The following is a 20,607-nucleotide window of genomic DNA, read 5'->3' on the forward strand; positions in this document are numbered from 1 at the left end:
ACCTCATATGCAAGAAGTGAAGGTGAACCTAATTGTTCTCACTATTATAGAAAGATGAAAATTTTAGGCCATTAAAATACAGAGCTCTTTAGAGCAATACTGCTGCATAGAAATACAAAGCCCAGTTCTAGCTGGAAATATAAATTAATAGCAATGCCTTTCATCTGCATTGTGCTTTTATAAAGCAGTTCCAGCTGCATTATCTTTTACTAGCTCTTTTAGGTAAACACAAGAGAGGAAACAGACTCCAAGAGGATGAGGATGGGTTTTGTGTGGGAAAGACCTGGTCGGGAAAGGGTAGAGATGAGAAACAATCTCGGAGCTCTTTGGAGATATGTAACGTTTCAGTTTCTCTCAATTAGGATTTCCCAAAAGTTGAATGCATCTCATTGAGGCAAGGTGGGTCTTCAAGTGTGAGAAGAGGAGTGCTAACTGAAGTATCAGAATTCTAGGTTCTTCCCTTGCTAGTTTATTGCTCTCCTATGTAAATATTCCTCTTTCTCACAATGGTGCTTGAAATACCATTAATAAAAGGAATTTCTGATTTGGCACATAGAAAATTGGCTGACATTTAAGTTCACTATAAGGCTTAATGTCAAATACTGGGTGTTTTTCTGAAAACTTGAGATTAAGCCTTGACAAAGTGAAGATGTTTTTTATTACTAGAAGGAGTGACAAAATTGGATGATGGTCAGGGCAAAACAGGGAAGAGGCTGAAGAAAAGGAGCCAAAGGAGGTGGTAGGAAATGAGGTAGAATTGGTGAAAAACAAAATTAGGAATCCAAATTACTTCTAATGGCAGCTCTGGATCAACCTGTCCATTTTCTGGGTCTTAAACACAGTATTTCTCATATTGTAAAGACCATGTTTTTTCAGTACTTAAATGCCCATACTGATTAGAATGGATTCTACATCTTTGTAAGGAACACAAGTCTATTCAAACTTACACCCTGTCCTCTGCCTCTGGTCACATCACACTCTTAATCGTCACCATTCCTGACCTCCAACCTGCCCCTTTATACCCCACTGTGCCTTCCCCCTGCAATCCCTACCTCTTTCCATTTGTCCATCCATCAAACCCCAAATCATCCTTCAATATGCAAACATTATCCCTTTTAGAAGGTTTTAATTGAAATACTACTTCCATTAGCATTTATGAAAGGAAATTATGTCTCTCCCTCACATCAGCTACTTAACAGCCAGGCCTGCATTGTTCTTGTATCTCCAATGTCTATCCCAGTACATAGGTACACGTGGTACATGCTTAATAAACAAAGCTATTTAGTAAATTAACGAATCATAGTGCTCTATCAAAATCTTTGAAGATATGTAAGGAAAGGAAAAAGAAACAGATTTAGATTGCAAGCCCACTGAGGGCAGGAATCATACTCTATTTTTGACTGCATACAAACTGCTGCTATCGGGAAATTAATAGACAAAGCATAGTGTGGTGTAGGAGGACACAAATTCTAGAGCCAAACTGCTGGGTTCAAATCTGGCTCCACCAGCACTGTTTGTGTGACCTTGGACAATACCTTTGTCCTAAGAATGCTATGCAAATTAGAGAGTTAATATTTATAAAGTGCTTAGAACCATGCATGCCACATAGGAAGCACTATATAAGTGCTTTTTACATAATAAGTGAAGAGTCAGGAAAACTGTTTCTGAGCTTGAGTTCTGCCTGGCACATGTTAACATAGCTGCTTACTATGTGTTCATGAACATAATGGGAAGGAGTAGAACACTAGCTAACCCACTTTCTGTATATGATACTTTGGGAGGCCATGATTCATTAGCCATTTCCCCTTGCTAAAGGATATTGCATTTTATTGATGAGAAAACTATTTAAGCTCAAGAATTTAACTGCAAATTGAGAAATGATTCTGCCAAATATTATAATTGTTAGTAATGATAAACTTATAAGGAGTGTTTGAAACCAAATACAGGTTGAACTTTTGGACACAGGGATTAGAGGAAACTGAGTAGTCTGTAGAAGGCCAAAGTAAACAAACAGGCATCTAGGTGAAAGGAGAAGGCAGATGCTTCCAAATATATTAGTATCACGCAAGCAAAACACATAGTATCCAGAATTTCCACACCCCATTATTTTCTTTTGTAATCACAGATGCTTCTCTCTATTACAGCTGGCTCAAGTAAAGCAGGGATTTCACATGAGGAGGCTATATTTTAAAACTGTAAATGATTTTTATTTTGAAAGATATCACCCCACCTTTTCCCCCAATCAAGATCAGATTAAGCAAGAGCAGTGTAACTTTTACTAGTATACCTTATATAGAGCATATTTTAAATAAAGTATAATTACTGGCAATATTTTCTAAAAATCTTCATAACATACACTAAAATTTCAATACACATCTCAGAATATACAGAATAAATGGGAAATAAGCTTGTCAGTAGAATTATATTATATTATCTGGTGATACAAACTGCTGCTGTCCTTGTAATATTTATAACACACTGTATCAGCATGGCCCAATACCAAAAGACGAGAACAGTTTTAGCCAGTCCGACAACAGGTGCATATACTGTGTATGTGAAATGAAAACTATGTGAACAATTATGTCATCTGCACCAGCAAGTTCAGAATTATTGAATGCCAATAGCAGCACTTTTGGAAACAAGAGCTCCTGATTACTCCTACAATTTTGAAGATAACAGTTTTAGCGGAAGAACACATTTAACTTGGCCACCAATATAACTTCACTTAAGACTTACAACCCTGCTGACCAGAATGAGTGTTACTGGATATTAATACTATGAACTTCTTTTTGAGAAATTTGAAAAATATTTGATAGACTACCTGAAAGTTGTTTTGTAACTGGACACTTAGTATTTTTATTGGAAAAACTTCAAAATCTGAAATTGTGATACCACCTCAGATGAACAAAGGGTAAAATGTTATAATAGACTACTGGCAGCATTAGATGCAGCAACGTAGAGCGATTGGGAATCAAAAATCTGGACTTGAATTCTAGCTCTGCCACTTGCTTACTTCACCCATTGGGGCAAATTATTTAATCTACCCATATCGGATTTCTCATATATATAGTTGAAATAACAAATCCTGCCTCATGAGGTCATACTGGGAATTAAATGAATTTTCCATATGGAAGTGTCCAACACAATGTCCACCCCAATAAATGATGTTACATAAACAAGAATAAAATTGAATAATCGATATTATATTGTAACTCTATGTTTATATTAGGAATTCTATAAGCTTTTCAATTAATATGGTTTGGTCTCTGTCATAGAAAGCATTACTGCAATAAAATATATGCTTCCATATACCTGATATATGTTTTCCTCTGTAGGACTCATCATTTAATGCACAAATATAATTCATTTACTTATTATGTTTATTGTCTGTCTCTTTGCATCAGAATATAAGCTAAATACATATATTTTTGACTGTTTTGTTCACTTTTGTTTTCCTAGCCTAAAAATAGTACTTGGCATATAAGAAGCACATAATAAATCCTCTTTGGATGAATGAATGCAAACATCTTTTTCTTCACTATGTAAAAGAGTCTTTGTTATAAATACTATCATGGAAGATAGGGAATAGAAAGTGGTTAAAATTTGTATTAAGAAATTTATGCCAATAGAATTGTGAATAGCAGGAAGAATGATAAAAATAGAGTTAAATATTTGAGGAAACTAATGAATTTACAGTAAAGAATTGAATAAAGAGCTATATTATGAAAGCACTGTATTTCTCAGTTACTTACACTGTTAACAAGTCTTCACCAAAACTTATCCCCAAACTAGAAAATACAGCTCTTGAAAATATAGTAGGAGTAAAAAATAAAACTTATTTTTTTTCACATGACAGGAAGATTTTTTTTCTGGATTTATGAAAGTAGCCATGTGTTTATGACATTTTTTGATGCTCGAAAACAAATCATACGGTAGACTTCAGATGTGTGTCATATATGACTAAAAGTTAAATTCCTTTCTTGGTCCAGATTTTTGGCATTTTAGAAATATGACAGAGTCTATCATAGTGAATTATGTTTTAATTTTTTTCACTGAAAGAATAAAATACAGATTCTTTTCCCCATTGGTGAAATGTACACTTATTTTAGGGCAAGTGAAAAATAAAGTGGAAATTTCCTAGGATGCATATCATACACATTTTCTACATAAAAATCTTATAATTGCAGTATAGCTTAGGGACCACAAGTTCCTGGATACGCAAGCAGAGCCTGGTAAGAATGTTTCTACCTAAATGAAGCTTTAGTGAACTTCTGTCTGCATCTTACAGCTGACTCCACTGAATCACAAGCCCATCATGGAATGGCCACACGTTTCTCATTGAGCATCTTCTGACTGTGCTCCCAAACTGTACCTTGGGGCTATCCCAACCCTCTACATCCAGTGACAAGCAAGTTTGCTCATCTTGTAGGTAGATCTATGTAGGTTCTGAACAAATAATACAGAAACAAAAGCAATGAAGTTTCAAAATCAAAATTGTATCTCTAATAGAACCTTTATGAAATAGCACTCACTTAAACAGGCATTGCCAAAACCCATCATTACCTATCTCTCAACCCAATTTTCCCATTGATACTTTTCACAATGCATAATTTTATATTATTTGCTTAGTATCTGCCTCTCCTTCTCCTCTGTTCCATGAGGGCCTACATTTGTCTGCTTTGGCCATTGCTGCACATGCAGCTTACTGCCAGGTTCTAAATAAGAGAGGATGGAAGAATGAATGAGCAAATGAGTGGATACATGAATGCACAGTATGAGTTCATTATTTGTAAAAACATGCATGCCCTTTAAGTATTTACTATAAGGTGAAAAAATCCACTAGAAAATTTCAGTGAGGCTTCAGTATCTGCATCTCAAATCATCACATATCCATGACCCCTTCGTTCCCAATGCCTCTTTCCTCCACCTTATTTCCACCACCCACTCCAATGGCCATATCTTGGACTGTGTGGTCCCCAAAACAGCCCCCCTCTGAAATTGTAAAATGAAATATTCCATTCTCTGGTAACACTCATAAATATTTCTCTGTTTTTCTCATTTATTCCCCATGTATTAGTTCTTCAATCACTAGTCTTTTCCCCAATCCAAACTTTCTGCTAGCCTCCTTTTCCTCACCTTCTCTCTCTATAGCTCAGATTCCACAGTCTAACACTCCAATTACTCTCTACTCAATATATGAATTCCCTCGTCTCACTGTCCTTCCATCACATCCTCATGGCAAAACATCAAACATGGAAGACCCGTGGATCCATGGTAAGTAAGACAGACAGGTCTCTGCCTTCGCAGCACCAGCAGCCCATCAAGGCAAGCAAACGTAGTTATCACAAATTATCACAAGCCAGACAAATCGGGAAGTATAGGATGCTGTGGAAACACTGAGCTGGGAGACCTGAGGAAGATCTCAGCAGCCTACCTGCCCTGCACCGGGCTGGGGTTGCTGAGAGCCACTGAAGAAAAGTGCCCAGTGGATAGATTCAGATTGGCAAACCCAATTCACACCTCTGTCTCCTGTCTCTTTCTCATTATTCATTCATTCATTCGCCTATTTAATATTTGAGCATTTTCTATGTGACAAGCATAGTCCTAGGCTCTGGGGATACAACAGTGCAGAATTCTAGCAAAATATTAGCCCTCACTGAGCTTACTGTTTAGCAAGAGGAGCAATAAACAATTAATTAAGTCATACAATATAATTTCCTATGGAGATAAGGGTTCTGTTCTATTAAAGAATAACCCAAGATCTCTTTTAGATGGTGTGGTGCTACTGTTTGTCTATATTGTGAATGTTGTGTATAAAGGAAAAAGAGAAAAGAAAAACAATTCTTCAAGCAGAGAAAAGACAGGAAGAGAAATTAAATCAGGAAGTCCTTAAAGGCCAGGATCATGGACACTTTTTATTGAGTGACAAATGGAGTCAGTTAGGCAACAAGAAATGACTGGCAATGATGATAAAAATGGACCCATGCAACATTACTTACTATCTTGTTAGGTGGCTATAATAGTAGGAGACCTAAGCCTAGTGAGTAGTCAATAATTTAAAAACTGGTAATTCTATGCTGGTCTTTACAGATAGGTCCAACTTTGATGAACTTTGATTCCTTTTACTAAAAGCTATATGAGGGAGGAGGCAGATGAGGAAAATTGGACTTAGTGTAGATAAAGAAAGGCTGTTTTTCTTGTATTATTTTCTGGATGGATGGGCACCCTGATAGAATTCCAGAAGGCCAGACTTTTGCTACCTAAATCACAGTATTTCCTAAGGCCTATAAGCCACCCCTCCTATAATGCAGAAAAGAGGTTTAAAAAAAGAATTAAAGCAGTGACAGTAACCAGAGTGACTAAGTCATAAAAGGGAAGCCTCAGACCTGTCCTAAGGAGGCATCTAACCATATGGGGGAAGCCTGGGAAGAGAGAGAACTGTGAGGTCTGAGCACCCAGTTCTGCACTACGGAGCCTGTCGTGGTGTTGAAAGAGCAACAGGACACTCCGACCATGCTGTGTGGAACTGAGAGAGGGAAGGGGACAGAGGATGAAAATGTTCCAGGGGAACATATGGGGAGAAAAATTCAGGAGAAAGGATTTGCTGTGAAGACATCACATAAACAGAAAGTGAGTCCATAAGCCCAGCAGGAGAAGAGAGGAGGGCACCAAAGAGGAAAACAGAAGGGAACAGCTGGACAGACCCTGACTTGGCCATCCCAGACTAGAAATATTTAATGATAAATGATGCCAAGTCACTTTAGTCCTCAGGGAGCATTCGAAATACTAACACCTCGGAGACATACCACAACTTTTGCTTGTCAGAAAAGGCTCGCCATAGCATCTATAAAACATTAAGCACACGATCTGAAGGTAAACTCCCAGGAGTCCTAGGTCACCTCTATATTAATGCCCATTCTCCTCACTCAAAACTTCTGAACCACACGGTGCCTTTCTGAAAAAGGCGTACAAGATAGAGCTTGTGTAACCAAGGGAAGGAGAAGAGAGGAGGAGAGAATGGAGAAGAGGAAGTTGCAGGACAGAAAGGAGAAAAAGCAGACAGAACAGCTTCTCAGCTCTTAAAACTCCAGCAATTGCACAGTCATGCTGGGCACAGCTCCGACTCTGTGTGCTTCTCTTTCCTTCCACATAGCAAGAAGCCTGGGGGCAGGGAGAAATTGCAAACAAAACGGAAGAACACAGAACAGCTATTTCTCCTCAAGTGCACCCCCAGGGTCACAGGCTGTGACGTCTCACCTTCCTATGTCTTGTTGTGGTTGTCAGCTACCAATCTCCACCTCCGCTGGAATGCTCCTCTGTTCAACCAGCGTGAAGCAACCTACAGTGTTTCCCTTCTCTGCTTCTCCCAGAATTTTTCCCCCTCTTTTCTAGCTGTTTTTTTAAAGTCATATAAAGCATGTTTTTCAGTCTCCTCTGGAGACTTTTCCTCCAACTACTTCAAGACTCCTTTCTTTGAGATGCTGCCCACATGCACAGCTGTGGTCTGTCAGTTTACTATTTACTGTAACCTCACAGACTTAACGAAAACCCAGCTGAGATTATAAAAACAGAGAAATAGCTGAGAGATGGTGGTCTTGATAGTTTCTTTCAAGATATCTTTAAGAATAAGATAAAACTTCAAATGAGAAGATCAAGAGAGAACGTAGTTTGCTGTTTCTTTTGGCGTATTTGATGTTACTCTTTTCTTGCAGCAAATAAAAACTGCTTCCGAACATCCCTCTTTAGTCTCTTCTCCTTCCCTCTGTTTTTTTTTCTTTCTCTACAATCTTCCCCCTTCCCTGTTGTCTCTTAGACACATAGAGCTTAACAGGAGGAAGATGTTATTTTCTTTCCATCTTTAAGCCCTGATCTCTTGCTGGTGATAAAGCAAATGCTCTCCAGCTGCCTCTTTGAGGTTCCTTATTGCCCTCTGAGTCTGACCACAGTGTCAGCAGTAGTTAAAGGATGTTCATAATGAATTAAATATAGAATTGACAATCCACAATTATGAAATAACAAGCAGAGGACAAGGAGAGACCTTGTTCTTTTGAAAAATGTTAAAATAATAGCTAGTCTCTGTCCCCTGATGCCGAAACAACGAGCTAATTCAGCAATTCAGCCTTCAAATAGTAAGTCCATACAAAGGCAATGTAGCAGTAAGGAAAGAGCACTGGGGCCATTACAACAATGATATCAATACTTAAGCATCACACAGGATACCAAACGTTTTCATAGATGCCAGAGTCTCTGAATCTGAGCTTGAGGCTATTCCAGCCACACCCTGATGCTTCCTGACTCCCAAGTCTCCCTCTACTTCCCACCCCCATTCCTTATCACCTGACACTGCTTAAGTTCATTTGATGAACTTCCTTTGCAAGTGAGCACCAACCAACACCTTTCATCTCACTGTTGGTGCTACTGCAAGGATCAAAGGAGACCCAAACAGTTTAGACAAAAGCATTCAAAAATATATTCCTTCACAAATGTAAGGCACTATTAAATAAATATCTCTTTAAAAAGTTGTCAGATAAAAGAGCACCTTGAAAAATTAACATATTTTAAATAAAAACATTAAAATGTTTAATTGGATGATTTCATAGGGGTTCTGTCAAATTACAAATGAAATACGAAAAGGTAGTGTTTATATATTAGGGACATTAAAGCATTTAAAAGTAATCAAATGAATCACTACCTCCACTATTCTCAGATAAAAATCCAGTGTTAGAGCAAATATGTCATTATGAAAAACATACATGGCACTAATAGCATTGTACAATAAATATCCTTCTTCGATTTGGGTGTTAGACAAATAATAGGTCCATTTGTTAATTGCACAACTAAATATGATTTCATTTTATACTTGGTTATAATGTTCTATAAGTAAATTCATACATCAGGATATAAAAAGCCCTTTTCTCTTTTTATGGCTTAGAAATTATGGTCAGCATTGTCTAGTTTTAGGGCCTTCCAAGAGTTCACCTACAAATTCCTGAATTCCCCACTTTCATTCTCCATTTCAATCCTCTTTCTCTTCTTTCCACTCTGCCGACGAGAAAGTGTGCCACTCATCCTCCCACCTCCCCTCCTGCTTAGCTTGTGACCTCAACTGTCCTCGTAGCCCTGCTGTGCCCTCTGCATTTCCCCTCTGCACACACACAGACCCCAGGGCTCTCAGTGGGACATCATGAGAGAACTTATGGCAGCCGGCCTGGAATCCCTTTCTGGCACAGAGCAAACATGCCCTCCTCTGGGCAAAGCATCCATCCAGCCTAATGAAACACCTGCCGGATGTAAGGGTAGAATTCAGGCACTGAGTTGGGGATTAAGAGATTCTCCATCCACTGCCTATCCAGCCACCACATGTATACCCCCTGGAGGAGGACAAGTTCCTAAGCCCACTTCAAGCGTTTAGCAGTATCAGTTCCACACAGATAGCATGTCTGGCTCCTGTCTGAGTACCCCTCAGCTTTCATATCCATGTAGCAATCAGTTCATATGAATTTTTTTCCAGAAATCCAGAGTCCCTTTGAACTGCACAGATGGTCAAGGATGGGCAGCCAACATACCCCATGCAGGAGGCCCTACATCTCCAAGGCAGCGAACGTCTGCTCCAGTTCTTATTGAATGAAAGGCTGCAGGACAGAGACACACACCTGGCAGACCCAGAGAAACTTTGCCTTATCCATGTGGGGACCAAAGTATTACGAATAATGGGGGAGGGGCCAGGTGTGGTGGCATGTGCCCTGCCTGTAATCCCAGTGCTTTGGGAGGCTGAGGCGAGAGGATTGTCTGAGGCCAGGAATTTGAGAACAGCCTGGGAAACACAGGAAGACACTATCTCTAAAAAATAAAAAAATAGCCAACGTGGTGGCTGGTGCTTGTGTTCCTAACTACAAAGGAGGCTGAGGCAGGAGGATCGCTTGAGCCCAGGAGTTTGAGGTCACAGTGAACTAGGAAGAGGCACCACACTGCACATAAAAGAGTAGAACAGGTTTCCTTCAGCACATATTTATGCCTGAGCACTCCTTTTTCTTGCTTACTTTGAGCATTTTTGTGGCTGTTTGCTCTCCATGACCTCCTCATCTTATCCTTTGAGATTACTGGCCCTTACTGATATACAATCTTGGAGACTACCCTGGGTAATCTTTTCCCAGCATGACTGAGTGCTAACAACTCTCTCCCATGTTCCCCTCTGGAAGTCCCTGTTGCTGCTCATGTTGCAGATGCTGCACTACCACACTTACACATCATAATACAACCTCACTTATTCTGTTCAGAATCCTAGAGCTCTCCAAATTATGTATTCATTCTAGAATGTTTATATATTATATGGCTAATTTCTTGCTTCCAAAATCAAAGATTGGCAGGAAATGGCAATATCTAGTAATATCAAAACATAAGCATTATTTCTAGAGTAAGGAGTAAGACATCATCTAATAATGATATCAAATTTTCAAGTCCTTAAACTCTTTGATCCTTCCTTTATGGGACAGATTGTGTTGCAATATAGCTTTTGGCTTTCCTCTCTGGCTAGCTGGAAAAGCAAGTTCCCCTCCTAGAGGTCCAGATTATTCTTAAATGGTCCAGCAGAAGGTTTCATAGGCCAGGCCTAAAGCAAAAACCATCTCTTCTAACATGACAGATTGCTTTAGTACTCTCAGGAAAGCCAGAGGTGAGGACATCTTTTAAAGGGAAGAAGACCTGGGTGGAGACGTTGTTTGGGAATACCAGAGTTTAAGAGTCCAGTTCAAAGAAGAATTCAAAGACCACTGACCAACACAGAGAGTTCTATATTGGATACACAGCACGAACTTATACTAGATCCCATTCATCCATTCACTCAACATGTTATGTGCCAGGAATTGTGTAAACTTGATCTCTGCCCTGACCCAAATTACAGTAATTTATTAGAAGGTTTTGTTTCAGTGCTAGACTTCACAGGGTATTGTTACATTATTATAAATGCTCACTTTGTTTAGGATTTTGCTAAGAATTGTGCTTAGGATCATGTGCATATCATTGGATAACGAGGTCTACTCCCATTTATATCACAGAAAAGGTGCTTCTTTTTAAGAGGTCATTATCTTATATGAAAAATAGGAGACAATTCTAGCTTCTTGAGGTTTATATGTCTGACAAAATATATTTCCACAAATACAGTTAAAGCAGATATGGTATTACTTTTACCATTGATTGTTTATTTAAAAGAAACACAGTAAACTTACCCCCTCTTCTATGCCCGCCCCCACAAAAACTAACTCTGTCCCAAATCGACTTGCTTTTAAAATAGCTTATGTAGTTCTAAAATCCTTGGATAAGTAGGTTTAGCTTGTGCAGCAGGAAGTTTCAGATGGGTTATTAAAGTTTTCATTGTTTGTTTGGGGGATAAAAGATAGTTCTTTAAGATAATAACAGAGAAAGGAATGAGAAGAAACATTTGAAATCACTACTGACCTCTGGGTGTGTCCAGTGGGGAAGGTTTACTGCTCAATATGAAAGCCAGCTTTCTGGCTGATGCTTTGCTAAGGTCAGGTAGTTCCTTCATTGCTACAGAAAAGTCAATTTCCTGTTCCATTTTTTCCTGAAGCATTTGTGCACTTTGGCTAAATTAATGCTAGATTTTCCACTAGGGAAGAACTAGGCTTAGGGCTGAAGCTATTGAAATGCTATTATACTTCCTATTGCTTGTTAAAGAAACAGTGAAACGTCAAAAGGAAACTCAACTGTGATAGCACAATTTTGGACTTCTAGTGGCATTTTGAAACATAACTTTATAACTTGACATTTGTATAGCACACTGACCTATAGTTTTTAATGAAAAAAGGAGAGGGTTTCCAGTAATCACATTTATGTTACATATATGCAATCTTTTCCCAAGAGGCACCAAATACAATGAGAATATTTTCATGATATTATTCTTTGGTATATGATCATATACATTCCCCTGTCTTTTATAATCTCAGTGTTTCTCAAAGCACTCTCAGCCCCATAATCTGTTCCCATAACACCTCTGTGATAGGCATTTCCATCCTTAGGCCACAGACTAGGAAAATCAAACCCAAAGAAGTCACTTGGCCATGGTCACTCAACACTTCATCATTTGAAACTGGGACTCCCCATCTCAGTCCCAGGCACTTTCCCTTTCTCTAGGAAAGGGGGAGTGGGTCACAGCAGGATCTGTTTCAGACACATGAACCTTTAACAGGTTACTCTGGTGGTCTCTAGAAGTCTCCACCACCCATTTTTTCCTATGTCAAAACAAACAAGAAATACAAAGACCCAGGAGCAATATTACTGTTCAAGTAAATTCTATTTTCTTCTTGTAGATATTCACTATCATCAGGCTTTTCCCTCCACCTGACTCTCGCATCCTGGATTGGCCACTTTATCCCAGATCCCTTTCTCAGGCATACTCGAAATATGCTTAGGGCAGCAGATACCAGCTTTAATGTGTCAAGATCATCTGTGAAGTGTCTTGTAAGAAATTGTCTACGAAAAGAAATAAAATATCAAAATTTATGAATAATTTACATTTTGTAAAGCAGCGAAGATGTGTTGCATTCCCACCATTTGGTAGACAAAGTCACTTTCCTGAGCAGAAGAGGAAGGAAGTATTATGTCATGTACGACTCTGGAAATCCTGTGGAATGTGCTTGCATTTGACTCTATCCGGAGGTGTCAAAGGGGAAAGTGACTGAGGCTGGCTATCATAGGATGAGCAGCTTTAAACATTTGCCTGAGCAAAATGTAATCAATAAAACATACAGCGTGAGGATCAAAACTATGCATTATATATGCATTCTTGAAACAAGTGTAATATAACCTTATAGAGTGCTTGTTTTTGAGGTCAGAACTTAAACCCAGCTTTTCAGGTGCAGAAAGGTCATAAGCATTTATGGAACGCTGACTCTGACCAACCACCATGCTTGATGTTCTCAAACACATGATTTTATTCAGTTCCTACAAGTAGGGCTTAGTTAGTTTCACTTTTCCCATAAAAGGTTTAAAAATTTAGCTAAAATTTGCCTGTAGTCTCTTAGCTAGGATACAGACGGAATTTGGACCAGTGTGTTCCACAACATACCCATGATCTCTTGGGTTTAGTCAATATACTTAACAGGGTTGAGATTAAAAGTCTTGCTGGAGATAGTTGGGTCTGTTCTCATCAGTAATATGCTGAGTTACAGAGCTTCTCTCTTACCAAGTTGCTCTGATTGGACCACACTATAAGCAAAGTGGCCGAGATTTCTACTAATAGCTCCCAGCTAGGGATTAATGATACCAAAGGTAGTTATATTTCAAGGCACATGATCAGGCCCAATCTGCATTGCCAAATCCATGTGGTCGTCTTAATTATTTTGGTTCATCTATTATTTTGAATCATAAGTACTTCTAGCCTCCATTAGTGAATTTAATTGGAAAGTTGAATACAATTTTTTACGATCCTTATACACAGCAGACTCAATTATCTTTTATTGTTATATTTCTTTTTTAACCCTGTACATGATAAGTCAAAATGCTTAGTTTTACACTTTCAACAGGCCTCCAAAAATTACAAAAATTGACAAAGTACTGTTTATCTTGCTAATTTCCAACATTGGTGTAGTTTCTGTCACAGAACATAAATCCTATTTTAGAATATGAGCTCATTCTCTTAGTGAGAATGCCTACCTTGAAAAAAAAATCCAAAAGAAGTCAAGAGAAAAATGAAACCAAAATATTCCTTTCACCCCTAAAGGCCACAGACTCAAAGTTTGTAATAGGACACACTTTTTATAATGTCAATGTATCTAGTGGTTTCCATTTTAGGGAGTTTATCTTACATGAGTTTCCAATTCCATTAATACAAGAAACAGAATTGTTTAGAGGGAGAAAGAAGCAGAAGCTCTTGCCACCATCTTAGAAAAACAAGAGGGAATGACACATAAAATGATTAATTCCTTGATACATGGGAAATTTAGCATAACTTATTTAAATATGAGCTTCATCAAAACTTCATTAAAATTTATCTAATGTAAGCAAGTTTGAATTTGTTTAAAATTCTCTCAGTATGAGCAATTTTTCACCCGTATGCATATTTCATTATAAAAATTTTACACAACACTCTAATCAACTATCTCATAGAAATTCACAGGCATTAAAGGCTCATCAGGCAGCCCTACTAATTCCACGAAAGTCGTATACCTCTTAGTATGCGGACAACATCACTTGAGAGCCTCCTATACACGGACTCCTGCATTTAAATTCCATCAGCATGATTTTTAAATCTATATCTTCCAATACAGTTACAGTATAGAAATGTGTAAAAGGAAAAGGTCAATTTTTAGTAGAATCAATCTGTTAAAAATGGAAACTCCTTAGTAGAAAGAGAGGTTAGATGACGGTAACAATGAGTAGAAGAGGGGATGTAATTAGAAAGGCACATTGGTTGGGATAGGATGTTCTTTTTCTAAATACTTTAATACTTGATCCTTGAGAATATTTATACGATGAGGATCCCAATGAGACAAAGGAGCTGAAGATATCAGGAGAGATGGGTGATAAATGACAAAGCAAATTTAATGTAGAAAAATGGTGTGATGTTTATCATTAGACAAAAGTCCAAGAAATAGTACAGAAAGGAGTTCAAGGGATACTTGTGCAGGAAGAAGGAGAAGTGAAGGACCTTTGAGTTCAGTGAAGAGAAAAAAAAGAGGGAGGAGAAGGAGTTTTTCTCATTTCTTGGCCCCTTCTGCAGAGCTGGCAAATTCAACTTCATCATTCATTTATTTATTCATTCGTTGACTAGATATTTATTCAGTGCTCACTATATAGGAGATACTGTTTTGTCACTGGGGATGTAGCAGCAGACAAATCAAATCTTGTCTTTGATCTGAAGGAGCTCACATTCCATGTAGAGAGACAGACAATAATCAAATGAATAGGTACATATTTATTCAGGGCCCAAAATCTTAACCTCTTTCCTCCATTCCCCACTCAACTCACCTCTCCACATCCCCAGCTATAAACATACCGTTAATCTCAACATCTCAGATTAAAAAAAAAAAAGATTCATCAGAACTGAGGGCTTGCCTACAGATAAGCAAGGCCTGACTTTGAGTGACATATCAGCCTCTTTAGAGGCTAGGAGATAAGGAGAGAAAGTCAACAAGGCTTTCACCTCAGATATTTCTAACCCAAGGATTTATGTTCATTGCAGCCATTATTTATTGCCCGTCTACTTTGTGAAGGCCAAATATTAGGGTCTACAGGGACTACAGAGGTGAGTAAGTCCTCAAGGAAATTAAATAATAATTATTATGATAGTTAATATTTGTTGAGTACTTTCTATTTGCCAGACACTCTAAGGGTTTTGCATGATTTATCTCTTTTAAGCCTCATATTACTGTTGGGAGGTTGGTGTTAATAACACCCATTTTCAAGTAAGGAAACTAAATCCTAGAGAGGTTCAAAAACGTGCTCAAGGTAGCAAGTTAACAAAGGGTATTAATCTGAGTCCAGAGCCCATGTGGTTAACTGTTTTGCCTCTCCAAGTTTATTAGTTTCCTAGAGCTGCTATAACAAAGTTTCACAAACTAGGTCATTTAAAACAGCAGAAATTTGCTAACCATCTGAAATCAAGGTGTCAGCAGTGTCATGCTTCCTCTGAAACCTGTAATGGGATCCTGTAATGGAATTACAGGAATGGAATGGAATCCTCCCTCGTCTCTTCCTAGTTGCTGGTGGTTTACTAGCAATCTTTGTGTTCTTTGGTGTGCACCTGCAAAACTCCAGTTTTTGCCTTTGTCATTATGTAGTATTCTCTGTGGCTGTCTCTCTGTCTTCATATGCTGTCTTTTTATAAGAACACCAGTCCTATTGGATTAGGGCCCCCCCCTACTTCAATGTGACCTCATCTTAACTAATTGTATCTATGATAACCCTATTTCCAAATAAGGTCACATTCTGAAGTACTAGGGTTTAGGGCTTCAAAATATCTTTTTTGGGGGGGAGGACACAATGCAACCCCCAATATCAATGAATAGAGTTAATATATGGAGACAGAATGGAGACAGTTAGGAAGAACACATGAGTCTCAGTCCAATCCTGTCCTCACTAACGTATCAACTAGATACGTTACTTTGAGAGAGTACTTTCCTCCTATGAACTTCATTTTCCTCACTTACAAAAGAAAGGTGTTGAACCTCTAACTTATTTTGCGTTCTAACATTGTGATGTTCCTTTATTTCTAAATAATCATAATGAAAAGTAAGTTTTATTAGGAATGTTTGAACACATACCTACTTGCAAAGACGAGGGCTGCCATGATGGAAGAGGTAAAACTTCACAGGTTCCAGAATACTTTAAGAATGCTTATGAAGATTTCTAGAGGTGTTGACTAGGGAAGACTCCCTGGACGAGACTCCAGGCAGAGGTAGAAATGTTACAGTTTGGAGAACAGGATGTTTGGCTAGATCAGGGATTACATATTGAAGCAGAGTGAGAGTAAAGGCAGGAAAGATATGTTGGAATATGCCAGGGCTGGGGGTGATTTCCACTCAATTTATTGGGCTCAACATCATTATTCAGTAGGAAGGCATTGCAGTGGAGATATTATGGGAGTTGTGTGTAGATAGCGTAGAATGTACAGGCAGATAGAGGGGTAACTAGTTAATGACTACTGAAAAGCCTAGGTTAGTAGCAGTGAGGACACAGCATTGAGATTGTGGAGGTAGACTCTAAGATTTTAGAATCTGATGAACTCTTATCTGGATTCATTTGAGGGACGAGGGAAAACCTCACTTTACACCAGCCATAAAGGCTTGTGCCAAGGTGATATTTATAGAAATTACTCAGTATAATAAAGGGATAAATGTGCATCATGGTCCTAGAGAGAATTGAGAAATTAAAAGAAGCCCCATGTCTACAGGCAGTTTACAAACCACAAAGAGGAAATCTAGGTGTGGGCCGAAGCCCAGGAGTACAGACTGGGAAGCAACATACAAGTTCGTTGAGACAAATGGTTCTTAATAAGGGCTGCAAACAAGGCAAGAATGTTGTGGGTGTTACAGGACAATGTAAATACAGTTAAAACTACTGAGTTCTACACGTAAAAATGGTTAGGAGGGTAAATTTAATGTTTTTTACCACTATTAAATTTTTTTAAAGGATAATAATTTTTAAAAGAAGAAAAAAGGAAAAAGTCCTGAAATATGCTGTGGCCTTTCTAATTTGGAGCTGGCCATGGGGGTCAGTGGCAAGGCTCAGATTTGGTAAGCAGCCAGGCGAGGTGGATTTGGTGAGGGGCAAGGTGTGGGGAAGAAACAAGATATATCAAGATAACCCTAAAAAATCTATACATCCAGGAGGTTGGTGATGGGGTGTCAGGTTCTATTCATGCAAATACAGAGGTTTGGAGGAGTCACTGATTTGGGCATGAAATTTGTGAAAGAAAATTATTTGAATGTTTATAGTTTTTGCAATATTCTATAAAAGATAACAGGAAATTGGAGATATAGGTGATGAGTGATCTGTCCAAGAGTGAAAATTAACAATAGGCAAAGTTGATACATTCATCAAGGAAAAGCATAAAATAAGACAATTAAAGGTCCAAGGAATTAAGTTTGGGAATGTCTATCTTCATCATCAGAGAGAAAAAAATAAAGGAGATCACACTTTATTCAGAGAGGTCAGAGAGATGCTTCAACGAAGAAGGATGTAGATTGAAAATTGATCATTAAATTTAGTAATCAGGTGGTCACCAAGACAGAAGTTTCAGTACAGAAGGCCAAATGCAAAGGATAAGGAATGGCCAGGAATGCATGCAAAGAGAATCAGTTACAGGTTCTCTGAAGGGAAGTAGAGAGAGAGGGAGCACATTACGTTAAGAGATTGCCAGGTACAAAGAAAGCTTATTGTTTTATCAGTTCTAAACATGTTTGCTGGCAGAAGGAATGGTCTAATTGAAAGGTTTTAAACTGTCAATATTATAAATAATAGAGGGTAACCATGCAGCCAGTTCTGGAAAACATTGAAAAGGAGGTGTTCAAGAACTGTCTGGGGAATGGACATGCTTGAAGCTCAGACTCAGGGGGTGGGGGGCCATGGGAAATATACATAACCTAAACTTTTGTACTCCCATAATATGCTGAAATAAAAAAAAGTCTTAAACAAAAAGAAAGGAACACATGAGGAAAGTATAAGTTTTGGCAAAGAGGCATTTTCAAACCACTTCCCAACTGGTCTCCCTGCCTTCAATTCTATTTCACACCAATCCATCCTGCAATGTGTTTTGTGGAATGTTCTCTCTAATACATAAATCTATTCATGTCCATCTTTGCTTAATATTCTTCAGGGATTCTCTGTTGCTTTCAGAATAGAATCCAGGCTCCTTATCACATGCACATTTCCAACATCCAGACTCTGTTGAACTTTCTACCTTGTGTGTATTTGCCTTCCTGCTTCATTCAACACCACACACGCGCACACTCACACACACACACACACACACACTGCATAACAAATACTTTAAATTTTCCAAATGTATCAAGCCATTTAATGTCTTCTTTGCATGTGCGGGTTTTTCTGCTTATAATACTTTTTTGTTTCTTTACCCCCTCTAGTGCCTTCTCACCTCTCAAAAAGTAGTCTTGTAGTAATCAATTTCCTAACCCTGGGTTTAGTGACTTGCCTGTCTCACAGTGGCTTTTATTTCTACTATCACCAGTATCTCCTAAAGAGCCTGGCACAAACAAATTGCTCAGTAAATGTTTACTAAATGAAAGAATGAATAAATGAAAGGGATGAGGAGGGTTAAGATGAAATGAGGTTGGGTTTTGTTTCGTTTCAGTTGAAGAGGAGGATTCTCAGTGAAATAATTTTAAAAAATTTTATTGAGAGAAAGCAAGGCCATTTCCCAAGAGTGAGAGCACATGTAGACATTTTTGAAGGATTTTTAGAGTGCAAGGTTATCACAACCCCTGTATCAGTAGTTACTAGATCACTCTGCCTCATCTACCCCTCTAGTGGGTATTACTAGCCATTTTGTGGTCACCAAACTATGGACACAGCTTTCACCATCTCTGCCACCACAGACCTGCGAGCTCCCACTCACGGTACTGATTGCAAAGGAGGGACCACCTCATCTTTGGACTAGCAGGAACACACCCGCCCAGGCCCTAGCTTCCCCAGTGGCTGCCCTGACAATCCAGGTTATGCAACCTATGAGTGACGTGCAATAGACTCCAGCAAATAAAAGGCAGAAGAGATCAGGAGATAAATTGCTTGGTCTTTCTGCACCTTTCCACCTATGCCTGTTCTGAGATGCAATAGTTAAAGAAAGCCCCTCTGGATATGACTCCCAGTAATGCAGACACTTGTGTTTTTTCTCTCTCTTTCTTCTTTTTCTCCCCCAGTCTTGTGTCTCTGGGATTGCATTTTCCAATAAAGTGTTAGCATGTGTGTGTTTGCCTCAGGTTCTGTTTCTAGAAAACCTGGGCTAAACAAGTAATTTTTAAGACATTTTCAAATGTTAAATATATTACTTACTATTAGAAATGCAAACAAAATTAATTAGAGCATTTTTAATGAAAACAGTCACTCATTTGCATGGGGCTGTGTTTGGATGCTGGAGAGAGCAGAAGTCGTATAGAATAGTTACTGAAGGAAAAGGGAGAGTCAAGAAGACATGGAAAATGAACAGTCAAAAAAAATAGTAGCTCTCATTGTGGGGCCGTCAACAGGAGATAATCAGAAACACATGGCTATGGTAAGTATAAATGTAATCCCCAAATAGAAAAGTTTCCATTAAAAGGGCATATACTACAGAGATTTTCTTCCATTGGGTCTGTGTATAATTTAATGTGCTTCCCGTGTTATGAAATGTTAAATTGTTAGATTCCATGAGAATAGACAAATCCACTATGTGACCTACTTCAGTGAAGACAATATAATTATGTTTATATATTAAATAGAAATAATTTTAAGACTCAGCATATTATCAGACAATATTCAAACAACTAATGTTGGGAGAAAACCCAGAAGAAATGACAAAAGTACATCTGCTTAGCAAGGCCCTTTGGAATGTTCAAATGGAAAAAAGAATTAAAATTTGGCAAGAAAGAGGGAGAGTACTTCCTCACTATGGAAAGTTGGCATATCCTATACCATGATCTCAATTCATATTGAAACCAGCTTTAGACATTGAACCGGATCCCGATTGTAAAGGTGTATAGGGCAAAGTTACCCCCCTTCAAATATTTGCTACTACACTACCCTGTTACAAGGCCGACAGAGTATAAATGGTCTTCTCACAGAAACAACTGCAGCAAAAAAGACTGGGAAATACTTAATGCTTATTCATCAATGAACAAAAACTCTGATCCAAGAAATACTCTGTGGGTATACTTTGGTTTCTGAAAGTTTATCCCTGCAGACACTGCAAAATTCACTGAAACACTTGTTTTAATATCCGCAGTTGAAGTCTTCAATTAAGATTTTTTTTCATTTTAGGTTTATAAATCTAGATCCAATTTACACATCCTGAAGGGGCAGGTAGTTTAACATGTAAACATACTGGTTGTTAAGCATTTTTAGTGGGTTTTAGCATGTTTTTAATTCTGAATAGCT

At 38.3% G+C, this 20,607-nt stretch overlaps 1 protein-coding gene across 2 annotated transcripts in view; it reads right to left on the reverse strand.

The window, feature by feature from the left end:
- The window catches only part of CPED1 (cadherin like and PC-esterase domain containing 1), a 265,832-nt gene that overhangs the window by 241,597 nt on the left and 3,628 nt on the right, over positions 1-20,607 (reverse strand). The window lies entirely within an intron of this gene.

Source organism: Lemur catta, chromosome 11, assembly GCF_020740605.2.
Source record: "Lemur catta isolate mLemCat1 chromosome 11, mLemCat1.pri, whole genome shotgun sequence".
NCBI classification, from domain to species: Eukaryota; Metazoa; Chordata; class Mammalia; order Primates; family Lemuridae; genus Lemur; species Lemur catta.